Below are 6,000 nucleotides of genomic sequence, written 5' to 3'. Positions count from 1 at the left end.
AAGATATACCATGTCTACCACTTCCCCACTATCCACAAGGCTTGTTACCCTGTCAAAGAAAAATATCAGGTTGGTTTAACATGATTTGTTTTTGATAAATCCATGCTGACTGTTACTTATCACCTTATTATCTTCTAGATGTTTGCAAATTGATTGCTTAATTATTTGCTCCATTATCTTTCTGGGTACAGAAGTTAAGCTGACTGGTCTGTAATTCCCTGGGTTGTCCTTATTCCCTTTTTAGAGATGGGCACTATATTTGCTCTTTTCTAGTCTTCTGGAATCTCTCCCATCTTCCATGACTTTCCAAAAATAATTGCTAATGACACAGATATCTCCTCGAGTATTCTAGGATGCATTGCATCAGGGCCTGCTGACCTGAAGACATCTGATTTGTCCAAGTAATTCTTAACTTGTTCTTTCCCTATTTTAGCCTCTTCTGATCCTACCTCATTTTTACTGGCATTCACTATGTTAGATGTCCAATCACTACTAACCTTCTTGGTGAAAACCGAAACAGAGAAGTCATTAAGCACCTCTGCCATTTCCACATTTTCTGTTATTATTCTCTCCCCCTCCCTCCCGCCAACCCATTGAGTAACAGGCCTACCCTGTCCTTGGTCTTCCTCTTGCTTCTAATATATTTGTAGAATGTTTTTTTTTTTTTTTGGTTACCCTTTATGTCTCTAGCTAGTTTGATCTCGTTTTGTGCCTTGGCCTTTCTAATTTTGTCTCTACATACTTGTGTTATTTGTTTATATTCATCCTTTGTAATTTGACCTAGTTTCCACTTTTTCTAGGATTCTTTTTTGATTTTTAGATCATTGAAGATCTCCTGGTTAAGACAGGGTGGTCTCTTGCCATACTTCCTATCTTTCCTGTGCAGTGGGATAGTTTCCTCTGTGCCCTTTATAATGTCTCTTTAAAAAACTGCCAACTGTCTTTTATTGTTTTTCCCCTTAGACTTGCCTCCCATGGGATCTTACCTACCAGCACCCTGAGTTTGCCAAGGTCTGCCTTCTTGAAATCCACTGTCTTTATTTTGCTATTCTCCCTCCTACCATTCCTTAGAATCATGAACTCTTTCACTTCATGATCACTTTCACTCAAGCTGCCTTCCACTTTCAAATTCTCAACCAGTTCCTCTCTATTTGTCAAAATCAAATCTAGCACAGCCTCTCCCCTAGTAGCCGTCTCTACCTCCTGAAATAAAAAATTGTCTCCAATACATTCCAAGAACTTGTTGGATAATCTGTGCCCTGGTGTGTTATTTTCCCAACAGATGTCTGGGTAGTTGAAGTCCCCCAGCACCACCAAGTCCTGTGCTTTGGATGATTTTGTTAGCTGTTTTTAAACAAGCCTCATCCACCTCTTCTTCCTGGTTAGGTGGTCTGTAGTAGACTCCTACCATGATATCACCCTTGTTTTTTACCCCTTTTATCCTTACCCAGAGACTTTCAACAAATCTGTCCCCTATTTCTATCCAACCTCAGTCCTAGTGTATACATTTTTAATATATAAGGCAACACCTCCTCCCTTTTTCCATCTGCCCTTCCTGAGCAAGCTATACCTGTCTATACCAATATTCCAGTCATGTGTATTATCCCACCATGTCTCTGTGATGCCAACTATGTCGTGGTTGTGTTTATTTACTAGCATTTTGGGTTCTTCCTGCTTATTCCCCAGACTTCTTGCATTAGTATACAGACATCTAAGATACTGATTTGATTCTACTGCCCCCCCTCACAGTTCTGTCTTGTCTCTCCTTTATCCCTGCTAGAACAGCCCATGCTCCCCGCAAATTTCAAACCTTCTCCCAGGTCTCCACGTTCTTGACTTACATGTGGGCTTTGGTCATCTGCCCCCTGTGAACCTAGTTTAAAGCCCTCCTCACTAGGTTAGCCAGTCTGTATCCAAGTATGCTCTTCCCCTTCCTTGATAGGTGGACCCCATCTCTGCTTAGCAGTCCTTCTTCCTGGAACAGAATCCCATGGTCAAGGAAGCCACAACCCTTCTGGTGATACTATCTTCGCAGCCAGGCATTCATCTCCAGGATGCATCTGTCTCTGCCAGGGCCCCTACCCTTGACCGGAAAGATCGAAGAGACGACCACCTGCGTGCCCAACTCCTTCACCCATACTCCCAGAGCTCTGTAGTCACTTCTAATTTGCTGAGGGTCATACTTCGCAGTATCATTATTGCTGACATGGAGGAGTAGCATGGGGTAGTAGTCAGAGGGCCGGATGATCCTCGACTGTCCCTCCATAATGTCTCGGATATGGGCCCCTGGCAGGCAGCATACCTCCCAGGATGCCATGTCAGGGTGACAGATGGGTGCCTCTGTCCCTCTCAGAAGAGAGTCACCAACCACCACTACCCTACGTTTCCTCCTGGGAATGGTGGCTACGATCCTTCCAGACTTGGGGGTACACGGCTTCTCCTCCTCCTCTGGGGGTAATTCCTCATCCCTCATTGCAAGGGCAGCATATCGGTTTCCATCACCCATGGTGGATGGGTTGGGAGTTGGGATGGAACGCTGCCTGCTGCCAGAAGTAACCAGCTGCCAGTGTCCTCCCTATGACATAGCCACATCCTCCTCCCCCGGTGGTGTGATAGCAATCCTCTGTAGCTGGGTAGCTTCCTCAGCCTTTGATGTCTCCATGTAAATTCTCTGGATGCTCCTCAGCCTAGCCACCTCTTCCTGTAGCTCTCCCACCTGCTTCCTGAGAGATTCCACCAGGAGGCACCTTTTGCACTGGATGGTCCCCCCAGCTTGGCTTTCTGTGAGTGGGAAATGCAGGCTGCAGTCTCTGCAAATCTACACCAGGATCTGGGTAGAGGCATCCATGGTTAGGTTCTTTGTCTGGATACAGGCGCAGGTGGAGGAGACAGGAGCAGCGTTGGCACTGGCAATGCGGCCCTTCCTATCCATAGTGACTATATGACAACTACAGCTCCCTCTCAAACTCTCCTGTTGGCTAGCTCCCCTTCGTCGCTTTGCCTCTGGCTTTTAAGGCATTCTCTCCTAACTCAGCCCTACCCCCTCGTTAATCACACAGGGAGAGGGTGATCACAAGGCTGACTGAGGCTGATCAAAGATGATCAAGGATGATCCAGGGAACAAAGGCTCAAACAGTCCCCAGACACACAAACCCAACTGACCCAGAAACTGAAATAACCTGAAAGAGAAAGAAAAACACAAACAGCCAAACAAACTCACTCACCCCAAAGTTAGTACTCACACCTTGTTCGTTCAGCAGGGGGATGCCCTGTGCCTCAGTTTTGAGGATGTCATAAATATAAAGGGACGGCTAACCACCTTTAAATCCCTCCTGGCCAGAGGAAAAACCCTTTCACCTGTAAAGGGTTAAGAAGCTAAAGATAACCTCGCTGGCACCTGACCAAAATGACCAATGAGGAGACAAGATTCTTTCAAAGCTGGAGGGGGAGCGGAGGTAACCAACTGGATAGCACTGTTCTTGAGTGCAGCATTGATTGTAAACTTACTTTTAAGATTGTGTTTTGAGATGAACCCTTACTCGCAGGTACCTTTTGCCAGTGAATTAGTTGTGGAGATGTTTATGTTGCTAAATTACTCCTCTGAAGATAATTTCAGTTTCCAATAATGTGATAACAGCACCGTGCAATAAAAGAGTTGTTCTTAATTTAGGCTAGAACCGTTTGTAAAGGGGTCTAAGTGAAGATGGGGATATTATATTCAGGGGAAATACTTTAACATGTAAATTCCATTTTGAAAAGTCTTGCTTCTGTTTTTTTTTTTCCCACGGTATACACTGTCTAAATTTTATAATCCCTTTTTGAGATGTTGAACCAACAGGGGCAGTAATTGTGCCACCTTGATTTAGTGGGGTGGGGGTCAGAGATCCTTCAGGATTTATACATACTGTCATGGCCACAAACTACAAAAAAAAAGGGGGGGGGGAGGGGACCCAAGTAAAAGTGGATAACAGCACATTCTGTTTTGCTCATGGGAAAAGGCTTTTCTTCTCTCAACAACTAATAAACTCTTCTCCCACGCTCCCCAATTAATGAATCATAATAGCCCTTCCCACTTCCTGATTAATAAATACTGGGCTGTTGCTCTTAAAGACACCATTTCCTGTTTTAAAATTGATAGGAATTTTTAATAATTTTTCACTTTATTTTTTGTGAATTTAGTGTTTTGTTTTATCCATTTTATCCCTGTGGGTGTGGGTAGGGTTGGGGTCTGCCACTATGGGGGAGGCGGGATGGGGGATTGCCGAGCAAGCCCCCTGCACTCATTCGGCAGAGGTGACTCCTGTCCTGAGGGGCTGGGCCAGGCTCCCTGCTCTGGGCATCATCTTCCACATGGGGTTGCAGCACCACTCCGCTTTGGGCCGGTTGCCCCTCTGCCATGACAGAGGGACAACTGGGCCAAATTTGAGTGAGTAATGCTGTGACCCTGTGTGCTAGGTCATGAAGCCTAGAGCGGGGAGCTACGCCAAACTTGCTGCAGCCAGCTGTGGGGGTGAGTTTTTCATTTTATTATTTTGTGTTTGCAAAATAACATGGTGTCATAAATATAAACGGAAGGCTAAACAGCTTTAAATCCCTTCTGGCCAGAGGAAAAACCCTTTCACCTGTAAAGGGTTAAGAAGCTAAAGATAACCTCGCTGGCACCTGACCAAAATGACCAATGAGGAGACAAGATACTTTCAAAGCTGGAGGGTGTGGGGGGGAACAAAGGGTTCTCTCTGTCTGTGTGTGTCTTTTGCCGGGACCAGAGCAGGAATGCAGGTCAGAACTCCTGTAAAGGGTTAATAAGCAATCTAGTTGGATATGCATTAGATTCTGTTTTGTTTAAATGGCTGATAAAATAAATTGTGCTGAATGGAATGTAGATTCCTGTTTTTGTGTCTTTTTGTAACTTAAGGTTTAGCCTAGAGGGATTCTCTATGTTTTGAATCTGATTACCCTGTAAGGTATTTACCATCCTGATTTTACAGAGGTGATTCTTTTACTTTTTCTTCAATTAAAATTCTTCTTTTAAGAACCTGATTGCTTTTTCCTTGTTCTTAAGATCCAAGGGTTTGGGTCTGTGTTCACCAATGCAAATTGGTGAGGATTTTTATCAAGCCTTCCCCAGGAAAGGGGGTGTAGGGCTTGGGGGGATTTTGCGGGTAAAGACGTTTCCAAGTGGGCTCCTTCCCAGTTATATTTTGTTAGACGCTTGGTGGTGGCAGCAATAAAGTCCAGGGACAAAAGGTAAAATAGTTTGTACCTTGGGGAAGTTTTAACCTAAGCTGGTCAAAATAAGCTTAGGGGGTTTTTCATGCAGGTCCCCACATCTGTATCCTAGAGTTCAGAGTGGGGAAGGAACCTTGACAGAGGGATAGGCCTTTTTAAGGGATTCTTCAACGCCACCACCTCTGTTCCCCTATGCACTTACCCCTTCAGCAGTAGGGGAATCTCTCTAATGCACCTATGCAGAAACCTGGCTCCTTTGGCATTGTTGCCTAGTGCTTGGGGGCTGGGGGGCAGGGAAGACAAGTGCAGCACCAGCCTCTGCTCTGAGGCATTAGCACTAAATGGCTGTCAATGGCATTGCTGCACTGGTATGTTGGGGAGCTGAGGTGGCAGCTAGAGCTGGGTTACTTTTTTTATGTTACCACTTTTTGGTGAAAAAAAAGGCAGGTTCGGTGCCAAGCGTTCTGTGAATTCATCTTGGCTTTGCCAAACTGTCATCATCAAACAAACACAACATTCACTAACATTTTGATACTTCAGAAATGTTTTGATTTTGCAGCTCAAAATAACTTTTAATCTAAAAGCTTTCCAATTTTTCATTTTGTCAAAACCAAAAAAATGACCCCAAACATTTTTTTTTCCTTTTTGATTCACCAAAATGTTTGAAAAATTGTTTTCAGGTGGACCTCACCACATTTTATTTAAATCGCCAGTGAACGGAACCATCCATTATTTGCCCAGCTCTAGTGGCAGTACCATGAGAAGCCTTTG

Source organism: Chelonia mydas, chromosome 1, assembly GCF_015237465.2.
Source record: "Chelonia mydas isolate rCheMyd1 chromosome 1, rCheMyd1.pri.v2, whole genome shotgun sequence".
Lineage (NCBI taxonomy): Eukaryota > Metazoa > Chordata > Testudines > Cheloniidae > Chelonia > Chelonia mydas.
This window is presented reverse-complemented; position numbering follows the sequence as displayed.